The sequence below is a fragment of the Scyliorhinus torazame genome, chromosome 19, assembly GCF_047496885.1.
Source record: "Scyliorhinus torazame isolate Kashiwa2021f chromosome 19, sScyTor2.1, whole genome shotgun sequence".
In the NCBI taxonomy this organism is placed as follows: Eukaryota; Metazoa; Chordata; class Chondrichthyes; order Carcharhiniformes; family Scyliorhinidae; genus Scyliorhinus; species Scyliorhinus torazame.
In genome coordinates this window covers 44402789-44414818 of record NC_092725.1, presented here as the reverse complement: position 1 = coordinate 44414818, position 12030 = coordinate 44402789, and positions in this window count along the sequence as shown.

Genomic DNA, 12030 nt, shown 5'->3' with positions numbered 1-12030 from the left:
GCACATGGGACTGGGATATTATAGCTATGACTGAAACATGGCTAAGGGAGGGGCAGGACTGGCAGCTCAATGTTCCGGGGTACAGATGCTATAGAAAGGATAGAACAGGAGGCAAGAGAGGAGGGGGAGTGGCGTTTTTGATTAGGGAGAACATCACAGCAGTACTTAGAGGGGATATATCCGAGGGTTCGCCCACTGAGTCTATATGGGTGGAACTGAAAAATAAGAAGGGACAGATCACCTTGGTAGGACTGTACTACAGGCCCCCAAATAGTCAGCGGGAATTTGAGGAGCAAATATGTAAGGAGATTACAGATAGCTGCAAGAATAATAGGGTGGTAGTAGTAGGGGACTTTAACTTTCCCAACATTGACTGGGACAGCCATAGCATTAGGGGCTTGGATGGAGGGAAATTTGTTGAGTGTATTCAGGAGGAATTTCTCATTCAGTATGTGGATGGACCGACTAGAGAGGGGGCAAAACTTGACCTCGTCTTGGGAAATAAGGAAGGGCAAGTGACAGAAGTGCTAGTGAGGGATCACTTTGGGACAAGTGACCATAATTCCATTAGTTTTAAGATAGCTATGGAGAATGATAGGTCTGGCCCAAGAGTTAAAATTCTTAATTGGGGCAAGGCCAATTTTGATGGTATCAGACAGGAACTTGCAGAGGTAGATTGGGGGAGACTATTGGCAGACAAAGGGACGGCTGGTAAATGGGAGGCTTTTAAAAATGTGTTAACCAGGGTGCAGGGTAAGCACATTCCCTTTAGAGTGAAGGGCAAGGCTGGTAGAAGTAGGGAACCCTGGATGACTCGAGATATTGAGACTCTGGTCAAAAAGAAGAAGGAGGCATATGACGTACATAAGCAACTGGGATCAAGTAGATCCCTTGAAGAGTATAGAGATTGTCGAAATAGAGTTAAGAGGGAAATCAGGAGGGCAAAAAGGGGACATGAAATTGCTTTGGCAAATAATGCAAGGGAGAATCCAAAGAGATTCTACAGATACATAAAGGGAAAAGAGTAACTAGGGACAGAGTAGGGCCTCTTAAGGATCAACAAGGGCATCTATGTGCAGAGCCACAAGAGTTGGGTGAGATCCTGAATGAATATTTCTCATCGGTATTCACGGTGGAGAAAGGCATGGATGTTAGGAAACTAAGGGAAATAAATAGTGATGTCTTGAAGTGTGCATATTACAGACGAGGAGGTGCTGGAAGTCTTAAAGCGCATCAAGGTAGATAAATCCCCGGGACCTGATGAAATGTATCCCAGGATGTTGTGGGAGGCTAGGGAGGAAATTGCGGGTCCCCTAACCGAGATATTTGAATCATCGGCAGCCACAGGTGAGGTGCCTGAAGATTGGAGAGTGGCGAATGTTGTGCCCTTGTTTAAGAAGGGCAGCAGGGAAAAGCCTGGGAACTACAGACTGGTGAGCCTAACGTCTGTAGTAGGTAAGTTGCTAGAAGGTATTCTGAGAGACAGGATCTACAAGCATTTAGAGAGGCAAGGACTGATTCGGGGCAGTCAGCATGGCTTTGTGCGTGGAAAATCATGTCTCACAAATTTGATTGAGTTTTTTGAGGGAGTGACCAAGAAGGTAGATGAGGGCAGTGCAGTAGACGTTGTCTACATGGACTTTAGCAAAGCCTTTGACAAGGTACCGCATGGTAGGTTGTTGCAGAAGGTTAAAGCTCACGGGATCCAGGGTGAGGTTGCCAATTGGATTCAAAATTGGCTGGACGACAGAAGGCAGAGGGTTGTTTTTCAAACTGGAGGCCTGTGACCAGTGGTGTGCCTCAGGGATCGGTGCTGGGTCCACTGTTATTTGTGATTTATATTAATGATTTGGATGAGAATTTAGGAGGCATGGTTAGTAAGTTTGCAGATGACACCAAGATTGGTGGCACAGTGGATAGTGAAGAAGGTTATCTAGGATTGCAACGGGATCTTGATCAATTAGGCCAGTGGGCCGACGAATGGCAGATGGAGTTTAATTTAGATAAATGTGAGGTGATGCATTTTGGCAGATCGAATCAGGCCAGGACCTACTCAGTTAATGGTATGGCGTTGGGGAGAGTTATAGAACAAAGAGATCTAGGAGTACAGGTTCATAGCTCCTTGAAGGTGGAGTCGCAGGTGGACAGGGTGGTGAAGAAGGCATTCGGCATGCTTGGTTTCATTGGTCAGAACATTGAATATAGGAGTTGGGACGTCTTGTTGAAGTTGTACAAGACATTGGTACGGCCACACTTGGAATACTGTGTGCAGTTCTGGTCACCCTATTATAGAAAGGATATTATTAAACTAGAAAGAGTGCAGAAAAGATTTACTAGGATGTTGCCGGGACTTGATGGTTTGAGTTATAAGGAGAGGCTGGATAGACTGGGACTTTTTTCCCTGGAGCGTAGGAGGCTTAGGGGTGATCTTATAGAGGTCTATAAAATAATGAGGGGCATAGATAAGGTAGATAGTCAACATCTTTTCCCAAAGGTAGGGGAGTCTAAAACTAGAGGGCATAGGTTTAAGGTGAGAGGGGAGAGATTCAGAAGGGCCCAGAGGGGCAATTTCTTCACTCAGAGGGTAGTGAGTGTCTGGAATGGGCTGCCAGAGGTAGTAGTAGAGGCGGGTACAATTGTGTCTTTCAAAAAGCATTTAGATGGTTACATGGGTAAGATGGGTATAGAGGGTTATGGGCCAAGTGCGGGCAACTGGGACGAGCTTAATGGTAAAAACTGGGCGGCATGGACTGGTTGGGCCGAAGGGCCTGTTTCCATGCTGTAAACTTCTATGATTCTATGATTCTATATTCCAAGCCTCTTGAGATGAATGACAACATTGCATTTGCTTTCTTAATTACGGACTCAACCTGCAAGTTTACCTTTAGAGAATCCTGGACTAGGACTCCCAAGTCCCTTTGCACTTCAGCATTATGAATTTTGTCACCGTTTAGAAAATAGTCCATGCCTCTATTCTTTTTTCCACTTGCCCACGTTGAATTTCATCAGCCATTTCTTGGATCACTCTCCTAAACTGTCTAAATCTTTCTGCAGCCTCCCCACCTCTTCCATACTACCTGCCCCTCCACCTATCTTTGTATCATCGGCAAACTTAGCCAGAATGCCCCCAGTCCCGTCATCTAGATCGTTAATATGGTTAAGCACGGGAGGGTTTAAACTAGTATGGCAGGGGGGTGGGCACGGGAGCAATAGGTCAGAAGGTGACAGCATTGAGGGAGAACTAGGGAACAAGACAGTGGGGCTCTGAGGCAGAGCAGACAGGGAGAAGTTGCTGAACACAGTGGGTCTGGTGGCCTGAAGTGCATATGTTTTAATGCGAGAAGTATTACGGGTAAGGCAGATGAACTTAGAGCTTGGATCAGTACTTGGAACTATGATGTTGTTGCCATTACAGAGACCTGGTTGAGGGAAGTGCAGGATTGGCAGCTAAATGTTCCAGGATTTAGATGTTTCAGGCGGGATAGAGGGGGATGTAAAAGGGGAGGCGGAGTTGCGCTACTGGTTAGGGAGAATATCACAGCTGTACTGCGGGAGGACACCTCAGAGGGCAGTGAGACTATATGGGTAGAGATCAGGAATAAGAAGGGTGCAGTCACAATGTTCGGGGTTTACTACTGGCCTCCCAACAGCCAGCGGGAGATAGAGGAGCAGATAGGTAGACAGATTTTGGAAAAGAGTAAAAACAACAGGGTTGTGGTGATGGGAGACTTCAACTTCCCCAATATTGACTGGGACTCACTTAGTGCCAGGGGCTTAGACGGGGCGGAGTTTGTAAGGAGCATCCAGGAGGGCTTCTTAAAACAATATGTAGACAGTCCAACTAGGGAAGTGGCGGTACTGGACCTGGTATTGGGGAATGAGCCCGGCCAGGTGTTAGGTGTTTCAGTAGGGGAGCATTTCGGGAACAGTGACCACAATTCAGTAAGTTTTAAAGTGCTGGTGGACAAGGATAAGAGTGGTCCTCGGATGAATGTGCTAAATTGGGGGAAGGCTAATTATAACAATATTAGGCAGTAACTGAAGAACATAGATTGGGGGTGGATGTTTGAGGGCAAATCAACATCTGACATGTGGGAGGCTTTCAAGTGTCAGTTGAAAGGAATTCAGGACCGGCATGTCCCTGTGAGGAAGAAGGATCAATACAGCAATTTCCGGGAACCTTGCATAACGAGAGATATTGTAGGCCTCATCAAAAAGAAAAAGGATGCATTTGTCAGGGCTAAAAGGCTGGGAACAGACGAAGCCTGTGTGCAATATAAGGAAAGTAGGAAGGAGTCAGGAGGGCTAGAAGGGGTCACGAAAAGTCATTGGCAAATAGGGTTAAGGAAAATCCCAAGGCTTTTTACACGTACATGAAAAGCAAGAGGGTAGCCAGGGAAAGGGTTGGCCCACTGAAGGATAGGCAAGGGAATCTATGTGTGGAGCCAGAGGAAATGGGCGAGGTACTAAATGAATACTTTGCATCAGTATTCACCAAAGAGAAGAAATTGGTAGATGTTGAGTCTGGAGAAGCCTGGGTCACATTGAGATCCAAAAAGACGAGGTGTTGGGTGTCTTAAAAAATATTAAGGTAGATAAGTCCCCAGGGCCTGATGGGCTCTACCCCAGAATACTGAAGGAGGCTGGAGAGGAAATTGCTGAGGCCTTGACAGAAATCTTTGGATCCTCACTGTCTTCAGGTGATGTCCCGGAGGACTGGAGAATAGCCAATGTTGTTCCTCTGTTTAAGAAAGGTAGCAAGGATAATCCAGGGAACTACAGGCCGGTGAGCCTTACCTCAGTGGTAGGGAAATTACTGGAGAGAATTCTTCGAGACAGGATCTACTCTCATTTGGAAGCAAATGGACGTATTAGTGGGAGGCAGCATGGTTTTGTGAAGGGGAGGTCGTGTCTCACTAACTTGATAGAGTTTTTCGAGGAGGTCACTAAGATGAATGATGCAGGTAGGGCAGTGGATGTTGTATATATGGACTTTAGTAAGGCCTTTGACAAGGTCCCTCATGGTAGATTAGTACAAAAGATGAAGTCACACGGGATCAGGGGTGAGCTGGCAAGGTGGATACAGAACTGGCTAGGTCATAGAAGGCAGAGAGTAGCAATGGAAGGATGCTTTTCTAATTGGAGGGCTGTGACCAGTGGTGTTCCACAGGGATCAGTGCTGGGACCTTTGCTCTTTGTAGTATATATAAATGATTTGGAGGAAAATGTAACTGGTCTGATAAGTAAGTTTGCAGATGACACAAAGGTTGGTGGAATTACAGATAGCGATGAGGACTGTCAGAGGATGCAGCAGGATTTAGATTGTTTGGAGACTTGGGTGGAGAGATGGCAGATGGAGTTTAATCCGGACAAATGTGAGGTAATGCATTTTGGAAGGTCTAATGCAGGTAGGGAATATACAGTGAATGATAGAACCCTCAAGAGTATTGAAAGTCAAAGAGATCTAGGAGTACAGGTCCACAGGTCACTGAAAGGGGCAACACAGGTGGAGAAGGTAGTCAAGAAGGCATACGGCATGCTTGCCTTCATTGGCCGGGGCATTGAGTATAAGAATTGGCAAGTCATGTTGCAGCTGTATAGAACCTTAGTTAGGCCACACTTGGAGTATAGTGTTCAATTCTGGTCGCCACACTACCAGAAGGATGTGGAGGCAGTAGAGAGGGTGCAGAAGAGATTTACCAGAATGTTGCCTGGTATGGAGGGCATTAGCTATGGGGAGCGGTTGAATAAACTTGGTTTGTTCTCACTGGAATGAAGGGGGTTGAGGGGCGACCTGATAGAGGTCTACAAAATTATGAGGGGCATAGACAGAGTGGATAGTCAGAGGCTTTTCGCCTGGGTAGAGGGATAAATTACTAGGGGGCATAGTTTTAAGGTGAGAGGGGCAAGGTTTAGAGTAGATGTACGAGGCAAGTTTTGTACGCAGAGGGTAGTGTGTGCCTGGAACTCTCTACCGGAGGAGGTGGTGGAAGCAGGGACGATAGTGAAATTTAAGGGGCATCTTGACAAATACATGAATAGGATGGGAATAGAGGGATACGGACCCAGGAAGTGTAGAAGATTGTAGTTTAGTCGGGCTTGGAGGGCTGAAGGGCCTGTTCCTGTGCTGTACATTTCTTTGTTCTTTTGTTCTTTGTATCTGCTTTCACAACCCGCCCTGGCAATGCGTTCCAGGCACTCACCACCCTCTGCGTAAAAAACCTGCCTCACACATTTCCTCTAAACTTTGCCCCATGGACCTTAAACCTAAGCCCCCTGGTGACTGATCCCTCCAACCTGGAAAAGAGTGCCTGCCCATCCACTCTATCCATGCCCCTCATAATCTTGTAGACCTCTATCGGGTCACACCGCAACCTCGGTCTTTCTAATGAAAACAGTCCGAGTCTATTCAGCCTCTCCGCATAGCTAACACCCTCAGGTACCGGGGTCTCCAGCCTGACACTCACAGGAGATGGGGCGCCTGGAGGAATACCAAGCTGTCTCATCCGAAAGTGGCCTGCATCCTGATAGTGTACAGCAGGGTTTGTGGACATGCAGCACAGGACCGAGTGCAATTTTGGCAGGACCTGCTTGACCAATATCTCCAAGGGGGTTGCCAACCTCCCAGCCTTAGAGCACTCGCCTGTCAGAGCCACGGCATCAGGCAGAACGTGGACGGACTCCTTCATTGTTTGCTCTAGTCAGCTAGTCTCTAGCTCAAATCTCTGCCTGATGTTCTGCTGCCTGTCTTTGCATCTCCACCATTGAGCTGGTAGCTGCTTCCAGAGGCTCACCGTCTGACTGGGAAGGAGTGGGTGGCTGTTCTCCAGCAGCTCTCCGGGTGCCGGAAAACTGGCTGTCCCTGCCTCCACTTGCTGCATCCTGCAGTGAGTCATTCTCCAGAAAGTGACCGCCAGGTGATTGAGAGGGCAACTTGCATATTCATAACCAAGCGTAGAATCTGGAGCGAGATCTTGCTATTCTGGTCAGCGGGAAAGGCGGTACCGGAGCGACCCATTACCGCACATGGGGCTAAATCATCCGGTCCCGTCCACCACAGGAATCGTCGTGGGCAGGAAAGTAAGTATGATGGATAATGATGGGATTTTGCAGTCCTGTGGCTGGCAGGATAGGAAAGTCCCACCTTTAGCCTAAAAATAATGGAGAATTCCACCCTAAAGAGCAGCCATGATCATTATGGGCTGGGCTCCGAGGGAATTTTATGTTCATACAGTCAGATCTCAGACTCTGTTTTAGACAATACAAAAAAGCCTTTTACATAAATTAGGGCAATGATTAACAAAGCTGCTCAGCAAGTTTGCAATAAGATTCTTTTTATAAAATTTAGAGTATCCAATTATTTTGTTCCAATTAAGGGGCAATTTAGCGTGGCCAATCCACCTAACCTACCCCTCTTTGGGTTGTGGGGGTGAAATCCACACAGACATGGGGAGAATGTGCAAACTCCACATGGATAGTGACCCAGGGCCAGAATTCGAACCCGGGTCCTCAGCGCTGCAGTCCCAGTGCTAACCACTGCGCCACATGCCACCCGTTTGCAACAAGATCACCCGAACTGAGGAAGCAATGTATGTGCAGTTTTGCAAAAACAAACCTCCTCTGACCCCTGGCGTTTTCTCCAGTGGCGGAGGAAGCTCACCATTGGCCACCAGTGGGATCCTCCGGTGCCATTGATGTCGGCAACTTCCTTCGTGACTTGTCCGTTCCAACGCCGGGATCCCACCACGAGAGGGTCACCTTCAGCGGGGCCGGAAAATCCCACAGGTGGGAGGGGCTGGGAAATATTGCCCAAGATGTTCCAGCAGAATATAAATATCACTTCCTGATAAATTGACTATGGGGGGCTTCACAGGATAGCAAATTACTAAAAAGAGCAAAGTTTGACAACTTTGTGGATTCATTCAAATCATTTCAAAAATGAAAGCCACAGAACATAGACCATAGAACATAGAAAATACAGCACAGAACAGGCCCTTCGGCCCACGATGTTGTGCCGAACCTTTGTCCTCGATTAATCATAGATTATCATTGAATTTACAGTGCAGAAGGAGGCCATTCAGCCCCCTGAGTCTGCACCGGCTCTTGGAAAGAGCACCCCACCCAAACTCAACACCTCCACCCAACACCAAGGGCAATTTTGGACACTAAGGGCAATTTATCATGGCCAATCCACCTACCCTGCACATCTTTGGACTGTGGGAGGAAACCGGAGCACCCGGAGGAAACCCACGCAGACACGGGGAGGACGTGCAGACTCCGCACAGACAGTGACCCAAGCCGGAATCGAACCTGGGACCCTGGAGCTGTGAAGCAATTGTGCTATCCACAATGCTAGCGTGCTGCCCTTAAGAACAAATAAATCTACACTATATCATTTTACCGTAATCCATGTACCTATCCAATAGCTGCTTGAAGGTCCCTAATGTTTCCGACTCAACTACATCCACAGGCAGTGCATTCCATGCCCCCACTACTCTCTGGGTAAAGAACCTACCTCTGATATCCCTCCTATATCTTCCACCTTTCACCTTAAATTTATGTCCCCTTGTAATGGTGTGTTCCACCCGGGGGAAAAGTCTCTGACTGTCTACTCTATCTATTCCCCTGATCATCTTATAAACCTCTATCAAGTCGCCCCTCATCCTTCTCCGTTCTAATGAGAAAAGGCCTAGCACCCTCAACCTTTCCTCGTAAGACCTACTCTCCATTCCAGGCAACATCCTGGTAAATCTTCTTTGCACCTTTTCCAAAGCTTCCACATCCTTCCTAAAATGAGGTGACCAGAACTGCACACAGTACTCCAAATGTGGCCTTACCAAAGTTTTGTACAGCTGCATCATCACCTCACGGTTCTTAAATTCAATCCCTCTGTGAATGAACGCGAGCACACCATAGGCCTTCTTCACAGCTCTATCCACTTGAGTGGCAACTTTCAAAGATGCATGAACGTAGACCCCAAGATCTCTCTGCTCCTCCACATTGCCAAGAACTCTACCGTTAACCCTGTATTCCGCATTCATATTTGTCCTTCCAAAATGGACAACCTCACACTTTTCAAGGTTAAACTCCATCCACCACTTCTCAGCCCAGCTCTGCATCCTATCTATGTCTCTTTGCAGCCGACAACAGCCCTCCTTACTATCCACAACTCCACCAATCTTCGTATCGTCTGCAAATTTACTGACCCACCCTTCAACTTCCTCATCCAAGTCATTAATGAAAATCACAAACAGCAGAGGACCCAGAACTGATCCCTGCGGTACGCCACTGGTAACTGGGATCCAGGCTGAATATTTGCCATCCACCACCACTCTCTGACTTCTATCGGTTAGCCAGTTCGTTATCCAACTGGCCAAATTTCCCACTATCCCATGCCTCCTTACTTTCTGCAGAAGCCTACCATGGGGAACCTTATCAAATGCCTTACTAAAATCCATGTACACTACATCCACTGCTTTACCTTCATCCACATGCTTGGTCACCTCCTCAAAGAATTCAATAAGATTTGCAAGGCAAGACCTACCCCTCACAAATCCGTGCTGACTATCCCTAATCAAGCAGCGTCTTTCCAGATGCTCAGAAATCCTATCCTTCAGTACCCTTTCCATTACTTTGCCTACCACCAAAGTAAGACTAACTGGCCTGTAATTCCCAGGGTTATCCCTAGTCCCTTTTTTGAACAGGGGCACGACATTCGCCACTCTCCAATCCCCTGGTACCACCCCTCAGTGAGGACGAAAAGATCATTGCCAACGGCTCTGCAATTTCATCTCTTGCTTCCCATAGAATCCTTGGATATATCCAGTCAGGCCCGGGGGACTTGTCTATCCTCAAGTTTTTCAAAATGCCCAACACATCTTCCTTCCTAACAAGTATTTCCTCGAGCTTACCAGTCTTTTTCACACTGTCCTCGCCAACAATATGGCCCCTCTCATTTGTAAATACAGAAGAAAAGTACTCGTTCAAGACCTCTCCTATCTCTTCAGACTCAATACACAATCTCCCGCTACTGTCCTTGATCGGACCTACCCTCGCTCTAGTCATTCTCATATTTCTCACATATGTGTAAAAGGCCTTGGGGTTTTCCTTGATCCTACCCGCCAAAGATTGTTCATGCCCTCTCTTAGCTTTCCTAATCCCTTTCTTCAGTTCCCTCCTAGCTATCTTGTATCCCTCCAACGCCCTGTCTGAACCTTGTTTCCTCAGCCTTACATAAGTCTCCTTTTTCCTCGTAACAAGACATTCAACCTCTCTTGTCAACCATAGTTCCCTCACTCGACCATCTCTTCAAGACATATCTATCAAGGACACACAGTACCTGTTCCTTGAACAAGTTCCACAACATAATGGAAAAGAGTGGACAGTATTCACTCCTTGAAAAAGTATAAACTGTTGAACACATTGGGCAACAACACTGCAGTCAAATGAAGTGGATCCGGCTAAAATATGGGAAGGTGATCTCGAAGATTCACTGTTCCCCAACGCCAATTTCATAATCAGCGACTGGGCGGAAAATCCCTATTGACTCCGAAATCGTGGGCGATGCTTGCATACTTTTTGTATGCTCCGCCCCCTCCGAAATGGCATCATCGCATCGTGCGCCGCACACCATTGGCGTGGCCACGGACCCGGCCATTCTCCATCCATTTTTATCATGGGAGCCGGGGGGCCGGGCCTGACTGATCATTTGTGGGAGAAGAATTTGTGACCACAGGAATCAGCCATCCTTCAAGGCATATTTAAAAAATAAATTGGCAAAGTTTTACTTGTTGGAAGTTAACCCGTTTGAGCATTCTGATATCAGTGAAGATTTTATTGGCTGGGAGGAAAGTAACAAAAAAGCTCCTGCTGGTTTTATTATTGTTCCCTTTTCCTTCGCCAACTTGCTCAACCCATTTCAAAACTGCGTCAATGTTAAATCTGTAAAGTTGGCTGGAAATAAACTAACCCCATCATGAGTGAGTCCAGGTCTCTCTCCCTCCCTCCATACTTAGATGGCGTGGCGGATGCAGAGAAAATAAAGCTTCGACTTACCATCGCGGGTCCAGAAGCAGCTGAAATCTTCCAGACATTCAAATACTCAAAGGGGCAAAACAAAGGCGACTTCCAGGCAGTCCTGGACAAATTCCAAGAATTCTGCGAGGAACATACAAGAAAAAACAGTAAAAGAGGCGCCAAAACTCACAATGAGACGAATGTAGGATTTCCTTTGAAGAAAACGGCAGTTTTCAATTGCAGCCATCTTGGAAAAGAAGCTGCACATGCGCAGTTGCGCAAACAGCGCACAGAATGGGAATGTCCATTTGCGCATGCGCAATCGCTTCCCAAGTAAAGGAACAGCGATCTGCCCATGCGCAATCGCTTTCTACGCACTACGTCACACACTGCGTGATGTCAGAGGCCCCGGACCATGCCCACTTAAAGGGGAAATGTCCCAAAACTCGGGAAAAAAAATTTAAAGCCGTAAAACCCGATTCTTTCACCTGGAACAACAGCACAATGCCTGAAATTTGACCAGTAGCTGAAAGTAACCTCCGCAGAACCCTGCAACAAGCAGTTAGCACCGCCCAAAGAGATGATACAGTCCTTGAAGACTTAGACATTGAATTCTTCTTTGGACATCACGCCCCCCAATGCCAGCTCCGATACAAAACGTGATGATATGGTCTTGGAAGACAACGACTCAGATGAAGATTTCACCTTGGGAGATGGCTACCCCAGTACCAAATCCGAACAGCAACTAGACGTGTTGCACATTGACGACGAGTTCTTCGGATTATGGAATCTTCAGCCCAGCATATACAACATCCCGACTCGTGAGTGCAGGATTATGCTGCGGCCTGACGCCAAGAGACAGAGAGCGGTACAAGTCCACAGAGAGCGGCCTGCTGCCACACACAGAGTGGTCCATGCACCGTGAAGGGTCCCCGGCTCCACACAGAGAGTGGTCCACGCACCACAAAGGGTCCCAGCCTCCACACAGAAAGCGATGAAAGACACCACAGAGAG